The sequence below is a fragment of the Podarcis liolepis genome (genome assembly GCF_965112155.1).
Source record: "Podarcis liolepis genome assembly, chromosome: 10".
NCBI classification, from domain to species: Eukaryota; Metazoa; Chordata; class Lepidosauria; order Squamata; family Lacertidae; genus Podarcis; species Podarcis liolepis.
The window spans coordinates 46,053,814-46,066,564 of record NC_139562.1 but is presented as its reverse complement, the minus strand read 5'-3'; positions in this window follow the sequence as shown (position 1 = coordinate 46,066,564).

The following is a 12,751-nucleotide window of genomic DNA, read 5'->3' as shown; positions in this document are numbered from 1 at the left end:
GTGGCATTCATAAGTGGAGATGCAGTGAGAAAGGTCCAAAGGGTGATATAGGCAACGGTGCTCCATGCGGTTGAGTTTACAAATGCACTGTGAGACATGTGCAACAGCATGTCTCAGAACATCCTTGCAACATCTAGCCACGAATTATCTGTAAACCGGGGTGGGATACTGCAGGAAAACAAACAAACATTGCAGAGCCTCAACCTAGAGGATAGTTGTATATCAGCATTGCTGAGCTTCAATGAATCAAGGCCTTCTGAGAATTCCATCCTCAAATCTCTATAACTGCCACTTTGGAAAACAGCATCATTTTTATCAGAGGTGTATGAATCTTCCACGTAGCAACATAGAGCCTAGGACTTGCCGATCAGAAGGTCGGTGGTTCGAATCCCCGCGATGGGGTGAGCTCCCGCTGCTCAGTCCCTGCTCCTGCCAACCTAGCAGTTCGAAAGCACGTCAAAATGCAAGTAGATAAATAGGTACCGCTCTGGCGGGAAGGTAAACGGCGTTTCTGTGCGCTGCTCTGGTTCGCCAGAAGCAGCTTAGTCATGCTGGCCACATGACCTGGAAGCTGTACGCCGGCTCCCTCGGCCAGTAAAGCGAGATGAGCACCACAACCCCAGAGTCGGTCACGACTGGACCTAATGGTTAGGGGTCCCTTTACCTTTACCTTATGAATCTTCCATGTAGCAACTACCTGACTATTCTCAGTTCAGTTTCTTTCTACTGGACACATGGTTTCCATAGCAGGAGTGTGTTTCCTTTACTTTTCCTTCATATCCTGACATTTCCTTTGATGCAGCTCACATGAAACAAATAATCCGGAGCTCATTAGTTTTTTTTTTGGGGGGGGTTGTCTTATTCAGTCCCTAAAGACATTGTTTATTTAAAGTACTGCAAAGCTAATCAAAACTGATCATCAAATATAATACAAATCAATGCTTCTCTTTCCTTAAGAGCAAGCCCGTTGCTCAGAAAGTTAACTTGACTGGACTCAGATGGGTTTGTTTTTTTCTGTGCTTACAAGTATTTGTTATTCTACCATTAAAGGGATCGTGGAAGGGGCGCTTGGTTTTTACAAGGCAGTAATCTGGGTTTGTGAATGAGCAAGTCATGAGGCCACAGAGAGACAGAGCCATTTATTCTCTTTAGGGAAAGTGGATTATTCCTGCTGGAAAATGTGACACTCCTTCCATTATACCCTAAATCTTAGTGTAGAAGGCAGACAATAACACTTGCCTTTTCTGTGCAAATAGAGCATTCCTCCTTGCCCTGGCTAGTTGAGGGATATTTTCCTCTTCCACCTGCACTGTATCCTGAGCAAGCTATCGTTAAGATCCGCCAAGGACTCTCACCAGCAGTCACTCTCTGCCCTTGACTCTTTTCCATGGCTGATTTAGCAAAAGGTTCCGCAGAATCAATTTAAACTTTCCTTTCTCCTCCTGGTGTGTCTGCTGCTGCCTAAAGCCGAGCTCAGCTGTCAGCTTGGGCCCTGACTAGATCAGACCACCCACGTTACCAACAAGCACTCTGAGCTGCTCAGGACTGAAACTTGACAGTTGGATGTGGCGCAAAGGATGATATCATCATTAGAAGCGGGGAAGCTTAGCAGGCAATCATCAGAAATCACATACAAAATTACTTGGCAACGTATTGTGTGTGCGTGTGAAGTCTTCCAGGTACGGTAAATACTTCAGAGATGGGGATACTACATCGTAAGATTTCTGAGGTCCTTTTGCAGCGCTCCAAATCCTGGTATATCCTTTCCAAGCCTTCCCATTATTGCTAGGTCTGTTCGTGGCTACAGTAAAAGAGTACTAGCCTGCAGTTAATATGCAAGCTTTTGAGTGACCTTTGGTTCAAGGCAATTTGCCATCATTTGGCATACCAGTATTCCAAAGTCCTTCCAGTAATAGGCCACCCCAGCTGGCATGGTCAGTGATGTTTTAAGTGGAGGTATCTGTGCTTGGTAAGGGACGTGGGTGGCGCTGTGGGTAAAAGCCTCAGTGCCTAGGGCTTGCCGATCGAAAGGTCGGCGGTTCGAATCCCTGCGGCGGGGTGCACTCCCGTTGCTCGGTCCCAGCGCCTGCCAACCTAGCAGTTCGAAAGCACCCCCGGGTGCAAGTAGATAAATAGGGACCGCTTACTGGCGGGAAGGTAAACGGCATTTCCGTGTGCTGCGCTGGCTCGCCAGATGCAGCTTTGTCACGCTGGCCACGTGACCCGGAAGTATCTCCGGACAGCACTGGCCCCCGGCCTCTTGAGTGAGATGGGCGCACAACCCTAGAGTCTGGCAAGACTGGCCCGTACGGGCAGGGGTACCTTTACCTTTACTATCTGTGCTTGAACGTGGAACCATATGAATAAACAATAAGGCTCTTATATCATTTAAGGAGGACTGTAAACAAAGTGTTGGCATCCATATACCTGCCACATTCATGACATTTATTTATATATGCTCTCCCTTACAATCACACTTAACTATAGTCCATCTCTCTACCCACCACAACATCATGTGTGACTGGGATTATCATCCTTTATTGTCTTCGTCTCACCCTGTTAAAATGAACAAATACAGCATAGAATGAAAGTCCAAAAATGCAAATGGTGGGAAATGTCTATTTGTGACGAAAAGCAAAATTGTGGAAATGGGTTTTCTGAGAGGGATGCTATGTGATACGCAAGTTTGTTTCCTAAGAGAGATGTGGGGAACCTTTGGCCCTTCAGATGTTGCTGAATTACAACTCCCATCATCCCTGGCCACCGACCATGTTTGCTGGGGCTGATGGGAGTTGAAGTTCAGCAACATCTGGAGGGCCAGTGGTTTTCCCCTTCTTTAAGGCATGAAGTGATAGTTACTACAAACAGGAAACACTTGTATTCTAAACTGTAATTCATGTCTTCATCACCCAGGCATTTGACTCCCCTCTAAGTATCTTCTTGGTGACTCCTGTTTTTCTGTTATCAGTCACTGTAAATATATGCCAAGTAAGCAAATGGAAGGTGGAAATGAGGATTCTTGCTTAAAACTTGTTAACCTGAGACCTCCAAGGCATGGCTATGGACAGCCAACTGCCAGAATGTGTGATGTCACATATGTAGGTTTGTTTTTTTAAAAAAAAACCTAGCTGTGCAATGTGTTTCTGACATGCTCAAGTGCCCTTCCCAGAGACATGGGATAGTTGCTGTAGCTTGGGCAGGGAAAATGGTGCCCTGAGAAAGAAGTTACTATTCTCAGATATACATACTTTGTCATATGTGAATCTGAGCTCCTCTAGAATAGATTAAGTAGAAGAGGAAACCTACCATTGCATATTCTGGATTTGGGTGGATATTTCAGGTGTAGGTATAATACCCCTCACAGCATTACAAATCCCAGAAAGCTTTGACAAATGACAGCGCTCAGAATTCTTTGAAGGAAGAATGTGCTTTGGAATGTGCTTTAAGGGTGCAGTGTGTACGCACAACCATAAAACGCCCTCCTTGCCTTTTTTTTGTCAGTAAGGGATGCTAACTACGTGCTTTTAATGATTTTGTACAGTGTGAGAAAAGTTGTTTCCCTCTCCCCTTTCCCCTGGCCTGTTAACTTGCTTTTCCCTTGTTAGCAAGTTGGTGTATCCTGTGTTAAAATCGCAAATCAAAAGCAAAACTAAAGGGTGAGTGAAGTTCAATGAAAAATACTAATAAAAGCCTTTCATGGTTCACGTGCTCAGTCTGAACTATGTCGGAAAAAAGGCTGACACTCCCCTCCCCAACCCAACAGCTTGAATGTAAATTTAGCTTGTGAAAGAGCAGGTCTGAACTATCCCCTGGCCATTTATAGTATGCAAGGTTTTATGTGACTGTTTACTCTCCTGTTCAATAAAAGAGCGAGGGCTTACAATGCTCAGAGGAGAAAAAGGATGCCTATTTTTCCCACCTCATGCCAAGTTCTGCTTTAAGGAAGCATTCTCACCCATCCGTAAGGTGAACATCTTGTGCTTCCAGAAAGAGATGAACAGGATTTTCAAAGCCTAGAGATGAATGTTATAAAAGAAGGAAATGCTGACAAACAGAGGTGGCCCATTTGTAAGCCTGTAGTTCTAAAGCTCTTACAGTATAGGCTTTGTTCAGGCTGAGGTAAATGAAAACAAATGCTACCTGCTTTAATGCCAGTTGATTAAATCTGTACTTTTTCTCCACTCTACCTTCCTTTTTTTTTTGTGTGTGTGTGTGTGGCTTTTCAGATGGGAATGCATAAAAGAAGCAGTAAAGTCTGGATGAATTAAAAATAAATATGTAGATGAACTGACCAGAGAAGAATTTTTAAAAGTTGAACTTCCTATTTATATTCTAGGCCTAGACCATAGCTCAAATTACAGGAAGTTGGGAAGGCTTTTGTCATGATTTCCCAGCTGCTCTTTTAGAAGACTTGAGGCAGTTCATGATTTGTCTTTTACTGAAGGGCCCTAGTGCCACTTCCATCTCTCCACCTGGTCCCTCCGTGGTAATGTGCCCACCTGAGGAGGGCAGCCTGGTCTCCAGCTCTGCATTGCTTTGTTTACTCAGGCAAGCTGAGATTCATCCATTTCATGTCCTCTTCTTCTAATATGACTCAACTCCTCTATATATTTATCAGCGTCTCCTGCCTGTGGAATGGGGGAATCTGTCAATTTGGGGTTCTCTCGGTTGCTGATCTTCCCAGTCTTAAATCCAGCTCCCCAAAGTTTTGCATCAGGTTGTGACCTGCCCCCCTTTTAAGTCCGTGTGAAAATTCCTCAGCATTTTAATGCAATTTTCTTCCAATACACCTTTGAATGCATTTTTGCCTAATATACACACTTTTGCAAAGCAGTTTCCTCTTGTATGATGCATTTTGTGTGTTATTTCGTGGATATGTACATTTTTATGGACGCTTTACTTGGCTGGAGAACTGAGCTGCAAAATTCAGAGAATTTCAAACGATGGCCGTGTTTCGGTTCTCGTATCGCTTCAGAAAGGGTCTCCTCAAAATGCAAACAGAATCCAACCTCTCTCCCATCTCTTCGTCTGCCACAGCAAAAGTCCCAGCAGCCTTTAGAGTATGGCTGAGGAATATCTCATGGTAATTGGAACAGCTTTGTTAACTGCTTCAAAACTTACATTTGGGGCAGCGTCCGGATCCAAAGCAGTCCTGGCTCCAAGCTGAGCACATTCTTGAACTCCAGCAGGCAAATGAGTGGGAGAATATTGTGGGGAGTACAACTCCAACGGTCAGCAGGAAATGCAGAGAGGGTCAGATTCTGCCTCTTTGGGCTGGAGTGTGGAGACAAGAGTGCTGCGAAGATTGTAGTGAAATATATTGTAAGAAAACAGAGCTGGGGCTTTTGAGAACCAATGGGCAGGGCTGAGATTGGTGAGGGTCAAGTAAGGGGTGGGGCTTGTGGCTTTCATTACAGGCCTCTCTACCTTTCCCTCCATGATCTGAGCTCTGGCATGCCACCATCATGTGTGCTTTGAGCTTTGAAGTCAGGAGCCATTAGACTTTGGAGATCAAAAGAGTAAAGCTTGCTTGACAATACCGTTGTCTTTTAAAACATGCTTTCAAGGTTTAAATCCACTCCCAGGGAACTTTTTTCTTTTTTAAAAAAAGAAGAATTAAAAATCACACCCATAAACAAAGGGCTTTACTTTTCAGCGTTTCCCCCAAGTACCTTCTATTTTCTGCTGGAAGTAATTATAAAAGACCAGGCTGGACTATATTAACATAATGAAGAGTGAAGTTTTCACTGTGTTCCCATTTAATCATCACCTCACAACTGTACATTGTAATGTCTGACCTTAGGATATCCTCTTCCATGATCACATTAAGAATAATTAAAAGGAAACAGGAAGGTCCACGAGTGATATGGTTTCCTCAGAAGATCAGTGGCTATCGGCTTAATGGATTCTGAATTTCACAGATAAAGAGCAGCAGCAGTAGCTTAGCCTTTAGCCAGATGTAGCCAACACTCACACAATGCATTTTCTTGCTAATTAGCAGAATTGTCTTAAATAATGAGGAATTCCTCTTTTTTTGCGTTACGTTAATATAATCCTGCCGCACATTTCGACCAGGGAGAGAGAGAGAGAGAGAGACCACTTACAGCTATACCCCAAGCAAAATCCCTCTGAGTACACAGAGAAGACATTTTAAAAATAAAGCTGGACCATGCATTTGAAAGCTGTACTTGACCCTTGAGCATTTCGACTGTGGTTCAAAGCCCAGACTTGAAGTTAACTGCAGAAGTCATTAAGCTGACCGTATATGGCAAATTTCTGGATGTCATTTGTATAGCAAGAAGTTCAGTGTTGCTGAATGAATTGTGTGGATGGAAAGGGGGGGAGGAAAAGACAGGGGGAGAGGAGCAGACCAGCCGGGCAGTCATAATATGAAAATTGCAACATTTCCAGGGGGCAGGAGAAAAGGAATTATAATGGATGAAAATAGGAGATGAATTATTAAATAGAATCCTTTCATCAAAGAGCCTGATGTTAAAACTCACATATTAAGGGTCATGGAAGTTAGTGGGAGGGGGGAAAAATCACAATCATTATGTACTTTATTCGGGATCAAACCTGGTGGGAAATCTAGAGTATTGCCTTAAAACAGTTCCAAATGTTAGAAATGTATTGTTCCGTACAAAACTGTTCACTTTTAAGTTCACATGCATAAAATCATTTTCATATGTGCGCTGGTTTCTGTGTGGATGAGGACACACATTATGGAAGAGGTGGGGGAGAATTTCCTCTTCGATGGCCTCAGTGTTTTGGCTTTAGATGAAAAAGCATATAGAGCACAATCCAGGGAAAGTTAACCACTTTTGAGCCCCGTTGTTTTCAATTGGGGGACTTAATGTGTTTTTGCAAGCCCCCTCTCTTTCTCCTATTAAAAAGTAAAAGGATTTTAGAAGATCTCATCACTGGTTGGGATATGTCCATGATAAAGTAGTTCTCATGGGAAATTTGCAGCAATGAGCAACTAGATGAGGGGTGATATTGTTTGTATTCCAAAGCAGTTGCATACAATTTGGTCATTTCAATGTCTTTGTATCTCTATGCTCTGGTATAGGAGGAGTTTGGTTTTAATTTCCCACTTTATCACTCCCCTTAAGGAGTCTCAAAGCAGCTAACAATCTCCTTTCCCTTCCTCCCCCACAACAAACACTCTGTGAGGTGAGTGAGGCTGAGAGACTACAGAGAAGTGTGACTAGCCCAAGGTCACCCAGCAGCTGCATGTGGAGGAGCGGGGAAGCAAACCCGGTTCACCAGATTACGAGTCCACTGTTCTTAACCACTATACCACACTGGCTCTCAGTTTTGTTCAATTTTGTAGAACTCAGTTCAGTACAACTCTACCTTTATTCTAGATTCTCCAGAGGGCTGAATATGGTGGTGACTTACCTATTTGTCTTAGTTTGTGCTACCATAATAATGGATTGTTGTTGTATTGGCAAAGTTGAGTATGAACAATAGTGATAAAAGGGCAAAATTTGCCCATCTGGCATTGAGTTTATCTGCAGACTAGGTCTGTTAGTGGACAGTAACTAGCTTGTTTTGCTCGATTTTGGTGGGACTCTGAAATTATTGTCTCTGAAATACTGCCACCACCCCTTCTTCTTCCCTTTATCATAATCTACTTCCTGTTCATGGCATTTGAAAGTACAGTGCATCAAAGTTCTTTCTGGAATCTACAGCACCACTGAGGTTAATGGATCCACTGTGGGTGTTAGTAAAAGCAGAGGAAGTGAAGAAGGTGAGGTGACCTTGCAATGAATTGGAGCTACAGATGGATGGAAAGTGCTCAGGGGAACATTGTGGTTTTGACATATTCACAGCACTCCAGGTGCCTCTGTTGGCTGGGCAAGAAGGCCTTGCACAAATGCACCAGCAGCGATTAAGTTATGTTGCATAAATCCCATGCACATTAAATCAAGAAGCTGGGAACTGTTTTGCTAGAAGACTTTTGGGGAAAGGGATATGCCTGCTTCTTTCAGCATTCTGCTGATTATGTGGAAATCTGCCCTAGTGCTCACCAAATGATGATGATACTACTTATACCCTGTCCATCTGCCTGGGTTGACACAGCCAATCTGGGTGGCTTCCACAGAATAAAATCGCAACAATGCATCAAATATTTAAAACTTCCTGGTAAGAGGGCTGCCTTCAGATGTCTTCAGAAAGTTGTGTAGTTGTTTAATCTGTTCGGCATCTGATGGTAGGGTGTTCCACAGGGCGGGTGCCACTACTGAGAAGGCCCCAATACATAGCCACTCAATCAATGACCATCATGCCAACCAGCAACTAAAAGTTGGGAGATATGGCCACATTATTCATAAACTCCTCTGCCCAGGTGATCAAAGCATTTCAAGTACATTATTCTTACTCACCATAAAGCAGTGGTTGGGGAAACTCTGGCCCGCAAGCCCAATTCAGCCCAGTAGTTCTCATTAGGCTTGCGAAGTCACGTTGGCCAAGCTGTGCCCCCTTGTCCTGACATCAAGTGTGGCATATATGGCGTCAGGTGTGAGGCAGGTAAAGCCATGGCTGGGATGAACAGTGCTTTGTAGGCACAGCAGACCAGCTCATCGGCAGCACCCACCAGACCCCACACTCAACATTGTGCAAGCACCAGCTATTGGCCACTTGTAAGGTGCTGTTTGCCTTGGAAGGTAGGCAAATATTATTGCATTGTTCTGTATTGTTGCATTGTGATGTATACTGCAGAAAGGGGGCCAAAATGCCTAAGACCACTCAGTGAGTTTGTGGCAAGAGTGAAGCTTAAATCGTAGGACATCCAACTCGTATCTGAACCCTCTCCTGCACCAGCTCTGAGCCCTGACATTACGGGCTCTTGGAACTTTTATTGTAAGTCTTCACCCGTGTTTCTCACCAGAGTTGTAGTTTCACAGTGTCTGGAGTGCACTGCACTGCCTTGGCTACCTCTGGCCTCAACCTCTGTCACTTCAGGTATGTAATGCTATAGATAGCAAAGTGAGTACTGACTGACCATATGATAGGAACTCTTGAAACACTTTTCTTGCAACTCTTCATCCATGTTTCTAAAGCTATGTTTATGTTATAGTAACAGCTGTGTTTAGCAGATACATGACAGAGCAGACCAATTTGTAAAGCTAAACTTGAATCTTAAAGTGAGGATGCTCATGTTTGGGGAGGGGGCACTTCAAAGGAGGACAAAAATGATTAAAATAGACATAGCCATTTGTTTAAACTATGGCTCTCTCCAGAAAAGCCTGTGTAATGTAAACTAGCCGGGCAAGGTCTAAGCAGCTGTTCCATGTAGTTTTATCCACGACCTCCGTTGTGTAAAAAGGGTGGAGAGAAAGCAGGTCATAACAGGGCATTATACCTTTAAATAAATTATTATAACTTATAAGGGGTTTTTTTTTAAATAGCCATTAAGGTATAATAACTCAGTATTGTGATTCACCTGTTGTAGATTTGGTGCCATTATTCTCTTGTATTGGCTGAAATAGCTGAAAGGCCTTTATGGTTGTTTTTATTGCAGAAATGATTAAATATCAATAAGAGGAGGGGATTTGTTTTATAGGTTTATAGCCTCATCACAAGCGATCCTGTGGAGGGTCCCAAGAGTATAAAATACAGTATAACGATAAAATACAGACAAAACATGCCAGAAACACCGTCTGCCACCCAACCTCCAATATAGTCAGCTGGCATCAGGATGGTCCGTGATCCACCTGGCATCAGGAATGGATTGATGCTGAGCATAGATAAGTACCCTGGATGCAGGCTATACAGGAGTGTGTACGTAGCCTAATTTTCACTCTCTTTTCCTCTAAATGTCAGTGAGTTCTGATGGACAATGTCTTCTTCCATCTGCTTTTGTGACTATGGATTATTGCTGTTCTTAATGGCTCTGTAGAACTCTCATTCAATTCACATCAAGGGAATCTTCTATAGGGAAACCTTCACCACGAAATCTGAACTGCACCCCAGCCACCCACCCTTGCTTTCTTTCTGAAAATATTTTGCTTGGAGCGATATTACATTTCTCACAGATAACAAGTTGAGCATTTTGTCTAGAGGAAATGCAATTATTAAATATTATTGGTTGTTAATATTAGTGCACTAATTGCAGGGTGTGTGTGAGAGAGAGGGGTGTGGGGTGTGGTGGGGGGGGGAGTTTCTATCCATCAGTCAGTCAAGTAGTCTAAACAATTTATCTGGAAGTCTTCCAGATTTTCTCCGTCAATGATCAAAGCCCTTATTTGGAAGACAGCCCAATACTACAATCTTAAGCATACTTACTGGGTAGTAAAGTCACTCTGAACTCAGTGAGACTTGCTCTGGTTAGGGCAAACATGCACATGCAAAATTAGGCTGGGCTCAATCTGTGTGGTATTCCCTGCTTACAAAGACAGACACATGTCTGCAGCAGTTGAACACTTCTAATTTTGATAATACGGTTAATGAGACTTCATGAGCAAATAAAAAAAAAGGAGCTGATTTATCCCCACCAGACATGGATCCATCGGTGCAGTGGTCCACACAAAGCAAAAGGAAAAAGCCCAGGGATAAAACTGCCTTTATACCAGTTATAGAATTCTAAGTCTCTGGTTCTTTAGTGCCTAGGGAATTTCCAAGAAAGAGAGGCAATAGACCAAGAAATGCAATGCCAACTTCCCTAGAGTTCCCTAATTGCAACTCAGAAGATTGTAGTCCTGATATGGGGCCATGTTCGGGTTTATGAAGGTTATCCGTGTTGGAGTAACGCAACAATTTTTGCGTTACTCCAACCTGAACAGAAAGGCAACCTATTCTTACCTAGCATCCTCTTTTATTAACTACTTGTTGGTAAAGCAGATTACTTCCCTTCAGGCTTTTACTTGCTTCCTGCTTCATTTCTGAGTCTAGTTCATTCAAGGCACTCTAGGGATGAGCTAGCTTGTTCTAGCGTTAACTTAAAGGTAAAGGTACCCCTGCCCGTACGGGCCAGTCTTGCCAGACTCTAGGGTTGTGTGCCCATCTCACTCTAGAGGCCGGGAGCCAGCGCTGTCCGCAGACACTTCCGGGTCACGTGGCCAGCGTGACAAGCTGCATCTGGCGAGCCAGTGCAGCACACGGAACGCCGTTTACCTTCCCGCTGGTAAGCGGTCCCTATTTATCTACTTGCACCCGGAGGTGCTTTCGAACTGCTAGGTTGGCAGGCGCTGGGACCGAGCGACAGGAGCGCACCCCGCCGCAGGGATTTGATCCGCCGACCATGCGATCGGCAAGTCCTAGGCGCTGAGGTCTTACCCACAGCGCCACCCACGTCCCAAGCGTTAACTTGGCCACATGTAAAATCTATACTTAGAACTGACTTTCATCTCCCTCCTTATCCGTCCTGCAATGCAACACATTAGAATTGAGCCTGCAAAATAATAAACTTTCCTTAATGTATTTCCTATTATTTGTTTGCTGGGAGATTAGACAACACTGGATATTTAATGAGTATGTGTTCTGATTTGTTTGTGTGAAATTCCACACTTCCACATCACTTTCTATATAGCAAAAAGTCCAGTGTTTGGGGGAAATGGTTTGGTGGTTGTTTTTGTTTTTGTGTGCAACCTGAATTTGCCAGGATGTGATTGAATCCCATACCAGAAACTCCCAAAAAGAGCAACTGTCTGGAAGCACGTTCAGAATGACTTCCATCCTGGTGCTCACCAGACCTGCTTCTCTTCATACATGAACTCATAAAACCCTTTAGTTCCCATCATCCTTGCATGCACCCTATTCCCCCTCCCCCCCAGCTTTTTAACGAAGATAAATTATTATTCTCAGTATCCAGTAGCTGGTTTTATAGAGGTAGGGTTTGGTTTCTCCTCCTTCCAAGTGGCTGGCTCATAGAAAGTCAGAATTCAGAAAAACTCTGGCATATCTTCAGTGTGCACAAAATGTCCTAGTTTAGCAAATCTTACAAATGCTGCAGCTTCATGTTGTTGTTTAGTCGTTTAGTCATGTCCGACTCTTCGTGACCCCATGGACCAGAGCACGCCAGGCCCTCCTGTCTTCCACTGCCTCCCACAGTTTGGTCAGACTCATGTTGGTAGCTTCGAGAACACTGTCCAACCATCTCGTCCTCTGTCGTACCCTTCTCCTTGTGCCCTCCATCTTTCCCAACATCAGGGTCTTTTCCAGGGAGTCTTCTCTTCTCATGAGGTGGCCAAAGTATTGGAGCCTCAGCTTCATGATCTGTCCTTCCAGTGAGCACTCAGGGCTGATTTCCTTCAGAATGGATAGGTTTGATCTTCTTGCAGTCCATGGGACTCTCAAGAGTCTCCTCCAGCACCATAATTCAAAAGCATCTATTCATAGTTTCATAGTTACATTTATTATTAGCTGTTATATATTTCAACATTATTATCAACCAGACACCCCCAGTAAGGTTACTTTTGTTTCCCTCTTTGAAAAATTTCCCCCATAAAATCTCAGTCAGCCTTCCATGCTCCAAGTCATGGATCTCTTCACAAATGTACACACCCTTTACATATAATGCTACTGATCCTTTCTTCTTATCTATTCTTTTAAATAGGTTATACCCCTCAATTTCTACATTTCGTTCATGAGTCTCATCCCACCAGGTTTCAGTAATGCCTATTAAATCATATTTGTCATCTTGTATTAATAGTTCAGGTTCTTCTTGCTTATTTCCCATACTCTGTGCATTAGTGTAGAGACATCTGAAACTATGAGTCATTCCTTTGCACACTGCTGCCTCCACCCC